General features: G+C 37.2%; 1 long non-coding RNA gene across 1 annotated transcript; it reads right to left on the bottom strand.

Moving 5' to 3' along the window:
* Positions 1-15,255: 15,255 nt before the first annotated feature.
* Positions 15,256-16,201, bottom strand: LOC110871380. Its single transcript, XR_002553688.2, has 3 exons — positions 16,089-16,201; positions 15,531-15,772; positions 15,256-15,449 (listed from the first exon to the last, which is right to left on the bottom strand). It is a non-coding gene; the product is annotated as an uncharacterized LOC110871380 (long non-coding RNA).
* Between the last annotated feature and the right edge of the window lie 866 nt (positions 16,202-17,067).

Genomic DNA, 17,067 nt, shown 5'->3' with positions numbered 1-17,067 from the left:
CACATCTGCAACACTCTGGAAACATACCGTGTATTGCTCAGTCAACTCGCAAGGATGATGGACAAGAGGATGAGCGTAGTGGCTTACCAATCTCAGTATTAGAACGACCCTGATTACCGGCAACGAACACCAACAAATTGACTTCAATCGAATCCTTAAACCTAGCCAACGACATATGAGAACCAACTCTTACAAATCAATCGGGACATGAAACGGTGACAATTGACTATAGTGTGGTATGGTGAGTAACTGCCAGCACGAGTAGTGCCTTAGGACGTGACAATAAATATGAAAGGATGGCTCCTGTTGGTGAAAGGCTGCAAGACACCGTTTTAAGCAACGACAGTAGAGGCAACAGTCACGGCATCATCAAGGAACTCGTAATCGTAGCCTACGGTATGGAAGATGGAGGTGCCTATGACATGGATCGGCCGTTGGTAAATCAAAGACGACAACAACCAGAGGAGCGACGACAGTCTAGGGAATCCTAGTAACTATGATAACAACACTGGTAATAATGCTCAGGGGAGAGCATTTAGGATTGGCGTAGGCGACGCCATACATATTAGCAACATGGTAGCTTGTATGGATAATCAATCACTTCGTCTCTGTTCTGTTTAACCCTGTTACTCATTGAAACGAAACCTGTCGTGGAATCGGCTGATGGCAAAGCAATGGAAACCTGATATGTTCGTTGGGATGTAAACTCGACCTTGTGGGACAAGTGTTCGCCATCTACCCTTGATAGTTTCGTTGAAGTAGTTAGTGTGGATTGGTTATTCAGGTATCGTGCAGATATACCTTGAGAAAGAAAATTTTGAATATCCCTTACCTTTGTGGCTAATCGTCGTCTGATCTAAAGCATCAAAGTGGTGTAAAGGTTAGCAACATTACAGCAATGAAGGCCCTGAAGCGTCCACGGAAGGATTACCCCGCTATGTTAGCATTCGTTACTGATGTTAAAGCTAAAGAAAAGAGGATCGAGGATCCACCAATTGTTCGTGATTTCTCCCTATGTACAACCAGAAGAACTATCAGGTTTACCTTCGCATCGTCAGGTGGAATATCAGATCGGTATCATGTCAGAAGCAGCCCTTAGTACTAGTACTCCTTATTGTCTCATATCGGGAAGGTTGTAGGAACTGCCTAATCAACTTCAGGAACCGCTGGACAGGAGTCCTAACTGATTTAGCTCCTTGCCTTGGGGAGCCTAAGCTCTACATGTGAAAAGAAGGACAGATCCTCTTATCCGTGTATCGGCTACCGCAAACTCAACAAGGTGACAGTCAAGAACCGTTTGCCTCGACCATGTATCGACAACCTATTGACCAGTTGCGAGGGTCAAGCTCCCATCGAGGAATGACGAACGAGCGAACTATCAACGGATGGAAGACCAAGTGGAGGATGTTCTTAAAACGGCGTATCGAACGCAACGCGGCCAACTCGACTTTGTATTCCATGACCTTTGGGCTAATCAGCGCACCAGCAGCTTTATGGATCACATGAATCGACCCTGTTTATTTAAGATGTCTTAAATCATTTCCAAGGGAAGAGAACACCATGGACGGCATTCGTATCTTATTTTAGGGCTCCAGGGGGGAGGAGTCACTCTGCCCGAAGTCTTGTTAGATGTGACTTCTGGATTCGAGAAGTACATTTCTAGTCATGTAACCAACGAAGTGGAGTACACGTGGATCTCGCTAAGATCCATTTTGTTAGAAACTGGGCGACACCAAAGAGTTCTTTGGGGATACAGTAGTTTCTTAGTCACGCTATATATACGATCGTAGATTCATCAAGAGATTTTTCGAAGATCGCGCAACTCTAACCTCTTTAGCACAGCGGAGTGCTGTGAACCCATGGGAGACAAAACAGAATGACGTCTTTTCTGCTTATGAAATTCAACTCTGCAATGCACTGAGCATCGTTATCACCTAAGGGTATGGGTGATCTAGTGGTATACCATGAAGGACGAATCAGAATCCTAGTCATAACCTGCGAGGGAAACCATGGAGTGTGGATCTAAGTTGGAGGCATCACTTGGACGGTACCGAATGCACTACTTAGACCGATCATAAGGGCCTCCCGTTTATCCTAGGTTCGAAGGAGTTAATCATGTAATGACATCGCTGGATGGAACTTTTGGATGATTTCGACTGTGAAACTTGAGTGAGCACGAGCTTGCAGCTCACTATCGACTCTAACCTACCTGATCATACTCGCTCTGTTCAAACTGGAGAACTGGAGAAAGAGGATTTTCAAGTTGAACCCATGCGGGGCATGGAGTAGCAACCTTTGGCAGGTCGGATGATATTCGTTACCTCATAGAACGAATGTGGATCTCATTGTACAACAACTTTAGGGAACTTGTGTTGAGCAAAGCACACCGGCCTCAATATTCTAGTCGTCTGGGTTTCGATAAGAGATATTAGGATCTATAAACCTTGTACTGGTGGTCGGGCATAAAGGCCCACTTGGCAGTGTATGTGAATGATGTTAGACTTGTGGGTAAGTCAAGGTGGAGTATCAGCAACCAGAAGCATCGAAACAGAAACAATAAACACCTGGGTGATCGTTGATTGCCTTACCAGCGTACTATATTGCAATCAAGGACATTGACGAGTCGTCACAGTTTGTGAATATTCCTCTAGGTGAGGCGACTTTTAGGCACGAGGTGCCAACTCTTGTTACCTCTAGTTTTGATCTATACCTGATTCATGTCAGGCACTACACAACACTCTTGGCTCGCGTCTAGGCGTGAGCCATACTTATCACCGTAGGACGAGTGGTAAGAATAAACGAAACCCCCCTGACACTCGAAGACATGCTGCGAGCATGTATGGGATTGACTTAGTGTAAATTGGAAGGACATATACCTTTGGCTGAGTTTTACCGTAGCTGTTACCATTCTAGTATTCAGACAGATCTGTTTGGGGCATTGCATGGGCAGTAACGCCAATCTCCTTGTTCGATTAAAGTTGGTGACAACCTAATCACAGGTCCAGGACTTGTATTCGAAACTCTTGGGAAGATTGCTTGGATCGGAAATCGTTTGGCGGCAACGAGTGACCGCCAGGAAAGTTGATAAGCTTAGGAAACACTGGAAGTTCGTTGTAGGCAATTATATCATGTTGAAAAACCTCACCCTGGGAGGGTGTGGTACGCCTGGGAAGCCTGGCGAGCTTAATTTTCGTTACGTTATTCAGAATTCTGGAAAGAATCGGTCACGTCGCCTACAAACTCGAGTTACCCGATGAATTGGGTAACGTACATGATGTCATTTATGTCTCGAATTTAAGGCAGTGTTTATCCAATGAAACGCCTGTGATACTCTTATTAGAGTCTGAGGTTAATGACAAGTTGTAGTTGTTGAATAATCTACTGAAATCATGGACCAGGACGTCAAGATTCGTTAGAGTTCGTAGGAACGCAATGATCAGAGTAAGCTCTAGCATCCTCAGTTGTTCAATTGGTTGCATCAACTTCTGATATCATTGGCGAATTTCGGGACGAAATTCCCTTTCAAGTTGGGGATGATGTGGGACCCGAGGAAAATCCACAGTCATCCTAATCTAATACTTTGCCATTTTATGTTACTGATTAAATTTCAGGACGAAATTTCTTTCAAGTTGGGGATGATGTGACAACTCGTAAAATCCAAGAGTCTTTTTCTTTGTGCTTCTTGTACACTATTTGACTAGTTGGTGTGTTGGTATTTTTTTCTATTATTATTGAATATTACTAGCTTGTTAATGTGTTTTGTACGTTTCACTGGTCAGTTACGAAGTTGTAATTGATTAGTATTGATGGTACAAGAGTCGTTCGGAAACATTGTCCAGTCGCGCATGATCTCGGTCTCGCACACTTTGGGAAATAGGCCGAAAATCCTCATCTCAAAGTGGGATCGGCCCACTTATTCAATATATATGTGAGACCCAAAATAGATAATAAATCTATAAGTGGGATCGGCCCACTTGTGAATATATATGTGATCCTCATGCATCTCTCTCAAACACAAAAAGGTTACACCAAACCCTAGTTCCTTCACTTTAATCGGCAACTCCCTCCCTTTGAAGCTCTTCCCTTCCATCAATCGTGGCATATTCTGCACCTTGTGGTTAGTGTGACAACCTTAATTTATATTCTTTTAATATGTATTGTTTTGAATTGATGATCAACAACTAGTGGTTCGATGGTTTTTGTGAATACTAAACTGATTATGTGGCTAGGAAGTATTTAAACTGTTAATCAATTATCTTGGCTTGCATGCTATGTCTTGACCTTTTTTTAGGATAGTTAAATTAGGAATCTGTTATGTTGGTAAGGGCGTGAGAACCTAGGTTTCGTGTAACATCCGAACGATGGTTTGGTGTTTGTAGGGAGTAGTACTGATAATTTTTCCAGTGTTAATAAATTGTGGGATTATGATATTAGCAATGAAACACGAATTCGGTACGGTGTAGCGACATTCGTCTAAGCACAAAATAGGACCAGTACAAATTCTAGAAGATGAATATGAGCAACTGTGGTTCGCTTGATGTGATGATAATTTGCGAGTTTCTAATGCTAGTCAATGATGTCCATAGGTCCAATCTAAATGTGTATATCTGCTAATTGCCGTTAATAATTGAACTAGGATTAGGGTGTTGCACATTCTAGAAACTGTTAATGATTCTTCTTGCATGGATGAGACTATTGTGAGTTAAATAATGGTGATAAATGCACATGATGAATTGGTGATTTGGTATTAATGGTGCGATGGGAGGATTGGGTAATTGGGCCGATGTGAATGGGTCAACATTTACTCACTGTTAGTGCTAAATAGCAATTGGGGTTAGAGAGATTATAGTGTGGTAACTGTTGGATCGGGTAATGGGGAGTTATTAGTGGAGAAGAAACGGGTTGACTTGTCAACCGCTCACGTGAACCGCACATCGACTAGGCCAAGAGTGTCTCACACTTTCGTGGCAATCGCACACTCAGGACGTTATCGTATATTTCAATAGAGTCGCACAGTTCCCTGGGCTTGATTTTATTTGGGCCAAAGTGCAACAGTAGGTTGCCTAAATCTTATGTGAATTATTAACTTGCTTAATAGATTATGTATTCTTGTATTGAGGGATTGAGGGTTATACGTCCCGAAAACATAAAGTTATGAGATGAATTTGCTTATGCACCAAATAACATGCTAAGTGACTACTTGGTGACACTGGGTTGATAGATTTATTATTATGAATTCTATGTGTGTAATACATGTACCTTAATTGTGTATTATGTGAACATGGAGTGCATGAATTAATTATACGTGAAATATATGGACCATGTGCACTCGAAACTGATTATTGTCGGTAACCATGATAGGGCGTGTGTAATCAGTTGACAAACAAGTAACTAAGTCTTACCGAGCAAACCAAAGGTGAGTTCACTGCACTTTTCTAAGCATGCGTCCTGGTGGTTTGGGACATCTGGTAAACGTTTCGGGAAGGAATGCTGGGCAAACTGTTAAACTGGGATGTTGGTTATTGAACTCAGAATCTATCTTATAAGACCCCTTACATCTACCGTGTTGCTGAGAATGCAATGAGGTATTTAGTTGATAGCGCTATTAGGTTTGGCACCCTCACACCGGGCTGGAATGGACGGGCGTGAACTATTTACCTTGACCACTTAACCCTTGCTTTGATAGAGGCATTGGGGTTTGGGCAAACACAACCAGTCGCCACATACGGTAATCGAGTTAATAACAACAACAAAACTAAACGTTGAACTGTTGTAACACACATCTGGTAACTAAACACGTTAACAAAACTTTGAACTCACCAGCGTCGTCTGACACACTTGTCTGCATGCTTGTAGGTCATTAGATTGCTTGACATGGACTTGCTATCTGGGAGTGCTGGAGTGGTCATGGATCGAGGCTCTTGGATAAACATATATTTGATACACTGGTTTTGAACACTTATTATGAAACAGTTGTTTAACGATTTACTATATGCTTCCGCTACACAACTCTTTTGGTTTAATCTTATGATTGACATTTACTATTGGCAATTAATGATATGTTTTGTTTAAATACAATGCGTGGTTCAATGTGATTGGTGGCTCGAATCCTGGTACATCGCACATCCCGCGGAGTTCCCGCATGTGGTATTTTGGGGGTGTGACAGTGAGTCTGAGCAAAACAAGAAAGGCATTGGCTCAGAGTTTCATCAAGTTCCACCACCGGAAAAGTTTGCATTTTATGATGAGGAAAAGGTCGAAAAAGCTTTCAACATGGTAGACCAATTGCCAGACAACATTGACATAACCTATTCCAAATCTGATGATTCTCATGATTCAGAGGTGGTAGGTAAAGTTGTTGAAAGTGTGTTGAAAGAAGAGTCGATTGTTACAGGTAAATCTGAATCACAGGATGAAGATGAAGGAAATCTTCATGATGCATATCTGAAAAACATAAAATCCGAGAAAAATTTGAATGATGATTCAAAGGGATTGGTTTATACCATGATTGGATCGGACAAATTATTCTTAGATGTTGTATTCCCGATTCGGAATGTGATTTCAGAAAAGGTTGATAAAGTTTTCAAAATGGTTGAGATTGAGAAATCTGAGATTTCAAAGTTTGTCGGTAAGAGTCGTAAAGGTTCATATAACAAACCTGGTTTCAAGAAGAAAAACATGAAGGCTGGGTTGGGTTATAAGAAGAAACAACATCGGAACAAAAATGAGACGCCAAATTATCAGGCAAAAATGAGTTTTGTTCAAGGAAACAGTTTAGCTGAAGAGAAAGAACTTAAAATTGGACGACAGTCTAATGCTGAGTTTGAGGCACAAAAGAGAAAGCAACAACCACAGGTCAAAGAGGTGTCCATGAGAACATGTTTCAAATGTGACCAAAAAGGACATCTTGCACGAAAGTGTCCAAATCTAAAACCTGTGGATGTTGACAACAAGAAGATTGATTCTGAGAAACAAAAATCTGAGAATGTGAGACAAAGGTCAACTAGATTTGATTCAAAACAAACTTGGAGGTACAACACAAACAAGTTTGCTTCGAATCAAAATTGGAAATCAAACCCGAACAGGTTCGATTCAAGACAGGCCTGGAATACTCACACACCCAGATTCAGAACAACACAAAGTTGGAAAACATCAGTTGATATGACAAAACCCCAAGAGTTTTGGAAACCAAAAAATGTTGTTCAAAACCAAAGTGTTCAAAAAGATTCACATTTTTACAAACGAGGAACACCAAAAGGACAAACATGGAGTGTTAAGAAACATGTTGATTTGGTAAAAGATGAGAAAGCTGAAGTTAAAATTGAGAAAGTTTTTGTGAAAAATGACAATGAATTTCCAGCATTGAATGAAAATTATTATGTTGAAATGCCTAAGGTCCAACAGACCTGGGCTAAATTGTTCAAGTAATTCAATTAGTTGAATGTGCAGGTGCTCAAGAATACTGAAGATTGTGAAATTGAAAGTTGGAGCAGCCTGGCACATGAAGAGGAAGCAGAGGCTGCTGGATCCTGTGTTGGTTGAAACAAGGAGTTTATTTGTTTTTCTGTACATAAATAAACAATATTTTCAAAACCCTAAAAATTTGAAAAATTAAAAACCAAAAATATGTTTGTTTTTTTTTTAATTTTTGTCAAAAATAGAAAATTTCAAAAATATGTGTTGATTGAATACGCCGAAACCTCACGGCTGAACAAACATGATTACATTCATCAGATTGAAAAACGGTTTTCAAACTGTAAAAAATCAATGTGTTGTAAATCATGGGGGTAATTACTGCTTTTAATAAATTTCAGTGCATACTTAGCTGAACATGGATGGCGAGACAAACCTATCAGCATCGTGTTGTCAAATTTCTTTTAATGGTTTTGCATTTTAGGGGGAGAAAAATTGTCAGAAAATACAAAAACATTAGAAAATTTGAAAAAGTCAAAAACATGATAAAAATTTGAGTTTTGTGTAAAAAGAGGAAATGATAGTACATCAGTAGACAGTTATAGTATGCTAAAGAAATGTAATGATTAAATAGCGTTAAACTGTCTCACTGATGATATGTCGATAGGTTTTTATACATTTAGTAAATTTTTTCGGGATATAAACCTAAATTCAAACATTTGCTTATTTTGTGGGGAACACTACTTGGATATATAGGTAACCCCTGAAATCTCGTTTGAAAGGTCCCTCTTTCTGAGATACTAGGTCTTTATACTCAGTGATATCTGGGGTATTATTCCGGGACTTCTGCTGAAAGGAAGTTCTGACCTAGTCCCCGAATAATACTTTCCACAAATGCTTGAAACATAGCATCGCCCTCAGCAAGCTGATGAAACAATAAAATTGATAGTCGCTGCTGTTGTAAAAAAGATCCTCTAAAGGGGACACACCAAAAGTCGAAGCCGTCATCTCTCTACGTATACGGAAGTATTGACCTGAGCTCTCACGGCCCTCGCATCTAACCCCTTACAGATTTCATCTGTGGTATACTCACCTGTAAGACTGAATATTGGGATCTGGATACAGGAGTATATTCAAGAGGTGGGACACATGAATGAGTTTAAAGTCTTAAAACATCTAATTCGTATCCTGAATCAGTTGAAATTTGTATGAAAATTTAAGTGGATCAGTATATCGACAATCTAAGTGAATTGTTTAATTCTTAATGTGTAATTAAGCTCAATGGTACTTGTGACTTGTCAAAAACTGATATGATCCTCTGACGCATACTCAAACAAAAATATTGTTTGTAAATATGTTTGTATATATTTCTTTACTGCTTTATATTTTCAGAAAATACAAAAAGATTTTGATTTCTGCTTTATTTTCGATAAACCGATGTCTGAGTTGCTGAGTTTCAAAATCTAAGTAAGCTGATTGTGTTTCTGAAAATAAAACAAGTTCATTAATTTGATACTTGAATTAAAATCAAAAATTTCAAAAACAGTTTGTGATATCTCCAAGGTCATTAGTTTGGACTTGGACGATTAACTGTGAGGGAGTTGGATTCTTTAACACTGCCAAATCTGTAAAGATTTTTGATAGGGGGAGTGATTTAGAGAGTTGAATAGTGCCAGATTACGATTTCTAGAAAATTGAATGTTCAAAACGTTGTTACTTATAAATGTTTGAGAATTGCAGATGTTATACCAGACTATGATCCCGAAAGCCGAGTCTAAGGGGGAGTCTGAAGATGAGCTCAATGCAAAAGGAAGCATGGATTCAAGAAGCCATGTAACTATTCTAAAGGAGCTTGTATACGGAAATCAAGGTGTCGATCCCAAAGCACGGAAGCTTGACGAATGGGGGAGCCTGATGAAGAAAAGAGTTTATACAGAAAGGAGAAACTGAAGCTGAAAACAGATCCACGGGGATTCTGTTCAAACAAAGGAGAGTCTACATTGATGAAAAAGTGTTAAAGCTTCAAGAAGACTCAAAGAGAGAGAAAGAGAAAGACAAGACGCTACGAGATTGACTGCGGCAATATCCAAGGAGGAGTCTGTTAGTACATTCATGTCTATAGCCTTCGTCAATCTGAGCCGTAGCGAGAAACAAAAGAAAATGAGATTTATATTGTAATATTAGAGATAGATAGTCAAAAAGGCAAGGTGGCATAATTGTAATTAATGAGAAATCTCATTAAAAGCCAAGGCCTATAAATAGGAGACTTTATGTTAGATTAGAGACTTTTGTCATTTGGAGCTTAGAGGTTAGAGAGAGAATTTAGAGAGAGAAAGTGTTGTCATTGTGATTCAAGGTGGTGTACAATATCAGATTTTATATTAGAATCACGTTTATATTATATCATGTGTGTTTAGATCGCGTTCGTGTACGGATTCCGCACGTTATACGTTCGTTTCGCAATCGTTTCGGAGTCAAAACCGGTCCTACACCGTTACGTTCTGATTTTCAACATGCATAACATAAGTTTTCAAAAACAACCTTCATGATTTCAAAATGTTATTAATACGGTATAATTACTTATATTAAGTGCATGATTTCAAAAGCATCATTCATGTTTTCAAAAAAAAAAAAAAAAAAACCATATACATAATTTCAAAATTCATCTCGCATGATTTTAAAACATTTTTATAAATATACCCACCTAATACACCTACTTTATGATTTCAAAAGTATTATATATATAAGGTTTCAAAAAACATTGAACACATTTTAGAACCCCATGCATAGTTTTCAAAGTATTTTCCTCATACATTGACTTAACCTTCAAATTCCGCTTCATATGTCGCCTTCGCATATCTAGCATCTCAACTTCATAAGCATTTTTATTTCATGTTTTAACTTAAGCACATCCAGTGCAAGGTTTCAAAACATCTTCAATTCCCAAAATCCATATGGGATCTTTTTATCTTCACAATTAGATCCTTGTGGATATTTGTCATTCAAATCAGAATCCTTAATTGGATTCCTTTTGTACCTTAATTCGAACATTTTGGTTCCTTACAATCGAAATCGAATTTCCTCTTTAGGATCTTTCTATCTTCATAGTTAGATTCTTGATAATGTTTAAAGTACCAAATGAAATCCACTGATTGGATTCCTAGTGTGCTTTAAATACTTATGCACAATTAACAAAATGATAACAAATTTAAAATCAAGTTAAACAATTATGTGACTATGTGTTTATGCATTCTGTGTTTTCTTTTATGCATTTTTGTTTTTGTATACTCTGGATATTCGTTATCCAAATCCTCGTAGAACCTTTTATATCTTTATATGGGGGATTCGTAGTAGGAGATTCAAAAAGGTACTACCTCAAATCCTTATTGGGCTTCTACGTGACAGTCAAGACCCTTGGATTATATAGTACCATTCCATGATTCAAAAAGAGACCCTTTGAGTGGTCTAGTCAAAGGATTGATTCAGAATCTGGTTGAGAATAACATGTGATGATATAAGTTGAAAAGACTCCTTCGCGGTCTGGAGATCATTTATTGACTCAATTAAAAAGGACCCCAGTATGGTCTAATCACAATCATCACAGGCTCGTTCATTGTTTTCCTCCCCTATACATTATAAGATGCACTACGTGACTATGCAAGGAATTACGTAATTATGGATGCATACATAATTACGCAGTTCAGTGCATGGAAACCGCGGTAAGACTTATTATGTGTAAGAACCAATAGTGGCAACCGTAACAAAATGTGAACAATGTAATAGAGGTACGGTGGATGCACCAATAATGCTTTATATACTTGTATATAAGTGACCCTCTCACATTGCAAGCATGATGTTATTTAAAGTTACTAGAAGTTCAGGACTCTAACCAGTGTTGTTCGATCTTTTCAACTTCATGTTTCAAGCTCTCACAAGTTTCCTCTAAATAAATTTCGGGACGAAATTTCCTGAAGTAGGGGAGACTATGACACCGGTGTTACTTCAACCATCAAACAAATACCGAACCAATGAAATATTGTATTTCATACTTGGGATTTGTATAAACATGTGTATCAGTTGCACATATCAACTCTTGTTCGATTTCGGGCTCTGAATCGCTTTTCTGGAAGGTTATACGCGCACTGATGCGTATATATAACCAGTTTAATGCAACAAACACTCCGGAATAGTGACATAGGCTTAACATACCTTAAATAACCTTTACATAACTTAGATATAAGTTTTGGAAGGTTTGGTGTGCCGAAATCAAGTCTATTCGCTTACAGGGACTAAATATGACAAACTGCGAAAGTATGCCGATTTGTACTGTAACGAACATTCTGGAACATGACCATAAGTTAAACATACCCTAAATATTTGAAGGGTTCTGTGTGCTAAAACAAACTTTTTGGTCATTCAGGGACTAAAAGCGTCAAAAAGTGCATAAGTTTGCATTTTCGCGCATAACTTACATTCTGAATACTCCCGGACATCCAAAATTTTATGTAAGAATTAAATATTTTATTTTAGTGTTTGGATAAGAAAAATCCATTCGTCGCGCAATTTGGATCGTTTTTCGCGTTTATACGCATTCCGTCGTAATTAAGCAAACATCGCGATCATACGACCAAACGAACCGACATCCGGCATATTTTTGAGCATGTTTCATATCCATAATGTTTAGGCATCATTTTAGGGCCTTAAAGTTGGCTTGACGGGCCTTAAACATGTGAAAATGGCTTTAATCACATAACAGGGACCAAAACTGCAATTTTACAAATTGTTGCTGGTCTGAGCAGCCCAGGCGGGCCGGGTAGAACCCCCCCCCCCCTTGGGTCTTATGCGGGCCGTGTGAACCTTCCAGGTTTGCAAAATTGTAATTCCAGCCTGTTTCCAGCTGTTCTACATGGTTTTAGCACTTGCAAATGGTATTTCCCAAACTATGGGCTCATTCTAGGGGCTCTAATGGTTTTCCAAAAAAGGGTTACACATGGACGGTTGAGATTGAAGCACGTTTCTCAATAAACGATCTTAACGGTTCGAGGAAAACTATAAATACCCCCACCCTCCCCCCCCCCAGCTCACTTGAATTCTGAGATTTTCTCTAAGTTGGAGTGGTTATCACTTCATACCTGAGAAATACTTCGAATTCACTCCTGTGGGGACCTTCTGTAAGTACTCTTTCGCGTTTTTCATTCGTTTTAGCGTTAAAGTCAAACTGTGTTTGACTTTCTGCTTTGACCAGTTTATGGTCAACGCGAAGTTTGTTTGAACTTCATAACGTGAGCGTAATCACGATGGTTATAGTCCCTAGTGACTGTACCTACTGATTACCACGTTATCTAGGCTCACTGACGAGTCGTATTTTCGGCCAAAATGCGTTTTCTCGCGTATTTTGTAACCAAACTACTCTAGGGTATTAAAACCGTTTGTTTTAATACCCAACCTGTTTTCTAACTTTACTAAACATGTTCTAGCATGTTTAGCTCGTCGCTTTTAGAATTGTGCTTGTTTAGGGTCGTAAAGGTAAGCGATCTAATCAATCGCTTATACTTTCGAACCCGACCCATTTGGTCGATCATTAAGATCCGACCAAATACTTTAGGTGACCATAGTTGTATAGGGAATAACCTTCCAAGGTTATACCTTATGGTCACGTCGTTTAAGTAGTTGTATGATAGGTAGTTTATATGCCTTAGGTAAATTACCAAAATACTCCTTTTTACGCATAAATTCATTTTAAGCATATGTAACCTAAATTTTGACATCTAAACTGATTAGGTAACTATATTAGACATGTTAAGAAATATTTTACTTGTCATAGGACTAGTTAAGCGGTCCAAATGCGTTTTACGCGAATGACGCGTTAAAGTAGCATAAGCTACCTAAACGGGTCGTAATGGGTCGTAAGCACTTAGGTTAGGTTTTATTTTAGTATGTGGCATTTGTTTAACCATATCATATGAGTTCCAATACTCATTTGGTTTACGAAACCTCATACTATCCAATCCCCCGATTTAGGTCCGGTTATTTATGTAGTTATCTATATAGGGTGCTGTTTGATTCTGTGATCCCTCTAGCTTTGCTTGGTTGTTGTTCAAGACTTCTAAGCACCCTCAAGTGAGTACATAGTCCCCTCTTTTACTGTTTTTCAAACATTTTCGGGTGAAACACATGTGCCTACTTGTTACTTTCGTGCTTTTCATGTTTTTATATCATATACTTGCTATGTTCATTAGTACACTATTAGTACATGATTTCATTATGTTTTGCTATGTATGTTTACTTAACATGCTAGCACATTGTTTTACATTACATTTCTTTTGCTATGTATGTTTACTTAACATGCTAGCACATTGTTTTACATGACTTTTCTGCTTTGTATGTTAACTTAGCATACTTAGTACATTTGATTTACATTACCTTTTCATGCTATGAATGTTCATTTAGTTCATACTTAGTACATTCACATCACATCACATCTCATGCTTACATTCGGTATAACATTTGGTTTGTTTAACGGTTCTTTATTACATTCATTAACATTAGCTACGCCGCTCGGTAGTAAGTAATGGTACCATAGGACTTGACAAATCCCGTTCCTGACATCCTAGGTTTGTTTGGGTGTAAGGAATGACTGAATCCGAAAACATTTCACTTTGATAACCTTTACTCTAAGTTTATCCTGCTGTCTTAAGGCTTGAATGTATGCGTTTAACATACCGCATAAGTGTTTGTATCAGTATAGCATGCATTTCCACAAAACATAACTTTGATTTAAACCAAGTTTTACTTCAATACTTTGTTTTGTGCATTTTCACCTATGGTTTAGTTGATGCATTTCGCTAGCCAAACACATCATTTTGGTTACACATTACATGATTTACAGTTGACACATAAACATTTTTGACAATACATTACATGTTTTACATTTGACATAAACATTTGACATATTATTCAATACATTTGGCAATTGGTTTAAAAATAGACATTTTACTTTGGTGGTTTGTTTGGGTAAAGTGATTAAGTAACGAGGCGTGTGTAATATGATACAAGCATGGTGGATACGCCGCTGGTACATCCTATATATAAGTGTTTGTATGATATTATATATCGCAGCGTTATTTGAATCATTCAATTTGGACTATTACAATTTACACAAATAACATATTTTTCACAAGACGTTGTTTTTACAAAACAAATTGTTTTATATAACTTATTTTTACTTGGTTATTCATTTAACCTTACATTACTCTTTTACATATCATCTACCTTATTATCGCTTTTCAAAAGTTTTATAAAAGCAAACACTTAAACTGGATTCATTACAAGTTTTCATTAAACATTTTCTTAAACCTAAGTCATGAATCCTATTTTCACAAAACCTATGTACTCGCCGGCATTTTTATGCTGATGTATCTTCACATGTGTTTCAGGTACAATAATTGATGATATTTGATGATGATATTGATGCATGCTCACATAGTATTGGACGAGGCCTTAGTGACAATAAAAGATGCAAGACTAGATAATTATTTCATATTTCTTTGCTTGTTTTGACATTGTAACTCAGTTAATCAATAAAACAAAATTTCAAATTTCCATGTGTTATGAAACAATGATTCTGTTACAACACTCCCCGACGATTCCGTCACGTTTTGTTGTTTTACGTGGTCGGGGTGTGACAACAAGCGTCCTTAAAAATTAAATTATAGGACCCTTTTGATGTAACGTTATAGCTACTTTAATATCAAGAAAATGTTCCTAATATCTCAAATAAGATTATAAAACCAATTTTATAAAAGACCATCAACAAATAACATCCTAAAAGTCATTGTATAACATCAACTAATGAAAGAAGTAAAACTTCATTATATTTCAAATAAGCATGTTCATAACAAAAACACTAACCATTAATAAGTTATAACATTATCTAACATAAAGTCTTAACATTTAACAAAGAAATTAAAAGCAATTAAAGAAATAAGAAGCATAAAATCTTGAGTCATCATGTGTCCTCAATCCTCATGGACTACCTACAAATAAACCATCTATGTATAAACATTAAGTTCCATGATACTAAAATTATTTGTATCACAAGTTTAACAAATACATACTGAGATGAATGGATAGGGCCATGCGATGGATGCACCAATACAATCTTGAATTGTAGAAAATAAACCATATGGTCTTACCAAGTTTTCATCTTTTTTATTGGTACTTGAACGTTTACCTCACACTATTCTGGTCCAATCTCTGTACCACCAACTAGATCATTTGGGTCCAAGCTTAGGACCCTTCCTCTTGCTGTAGTCTCGGTAGAGTTTAAAATGCTTTTGAGGAAAACTTCATCTTCGATCTAGATTTTAGTTTTCAACAAATATTTATTAAACTCTAGTCATAATAGTGCAAAAAAATCATTTTACAAAAAAATTAATAAAGTTTTACACTAGCAGGCTAACATTTTTATGGAAAAACTAAGGAGAATTGGTTTTTAATAATCCCACGTTTACAAACAAGAATAGCCACCGCCACACTACACACTAATCCTTTGTAGTGGAACTTTTAGTTGTTGATGTTATTCATGATGAAAAACTAATAGGATTAAGGATAAAGAAGATTACTATTGTGGTCATGTAATAGGTGGAACACTAAATATTTATATAGAAAAATACCCGTAAACATTGATGTCCATTGGTTACATTGGGGAAATGTTGTGATGCAAGATGTCGAACACTGGAACCACCCCTCGACCCTTCCATCTCTGATACTTGGGCTCTTAACTGCAATTAATTAATGTCAACATAATTAAGAATTACCCGCAATTACTAATTTTTTACTTTATTGCAATTAATACTTTTCTAATCAAATTTTGTACTTAATTTCCCTCCTAGTTTCCCTCTAATTTCTAATTCCCTCCAAAATAGTAAATATCAAATTTACCCGCTCACTCACCACCAAGAAATAAGAAATCAACCAATTTTGAAGAAACATATCTATTGAAAATTAGGTGGGAATGGAGTTTTTTTAGTAAATCTATATAAAACTAAAATAATGTATTTATATAAAATGTTATATAATCTTTGGGGAAAAAATATATCACGACTACAATCAAACTTTTGGGGAATTTGAGGGGTTTGTGGTAGCAATAAAAATTTTAAGAAATTACATTACTTTTTATATTTTAGGTGATATGTGGGTAAATAAAAAAATTATGTTGTATATCTTTTCAATTTCGTGGGACAAGCCGATAATTTATCCGTCGATAATCAAAGTTATGTATTCTTTTTTCTAGTAGTCTAACAAAGTTGTCTTTGAAAATAATAGTCACATATTCATATTTAATGTTATGCAATGTTTTGTAATAAAAGTTGCCTTTATGTATTAACAATGTAATCTTCTAAACAAAAGTTGCAGTTTTTAATAAAATTTGTAACTTTTATAGAAAAATGTTGCATTAGCTCTTCAAATGCAACTTTTTAAATTTTTGTTTAAAGAAGTTACTTTATAATCAAATGCAACTCATTTTAAAAGGTTGCTTTTAAAAGGTTACATTAGGCTCATTTCTAGTAGTGCCACCACCTCTCACCACCACCATCACCATCGCCGGCCACCACCACCACCACCACCACTCACCACCACCTCTCACCACCA

Source organism: Helianthus annuus, chromosome 8 (genome assembly GCF_002127325.2).
Source record: "Helianthus annuus cultivar XRQ/B chromosome 8, HanXRQr2.0-SUNRISE, whole genome shotgun sequence".
Classification (NCBI taxonomy): Eukaryota; Viridiplantae; Streptophyta; class Magnoliopsida; order Asterales; family Asteraceae; genus Helianthus; species Helianthus annuus.
Note: the sequence above shows the minus strand (reverse complement) of the source record. Positions and strands in the feature narration are given on the sequence as shown.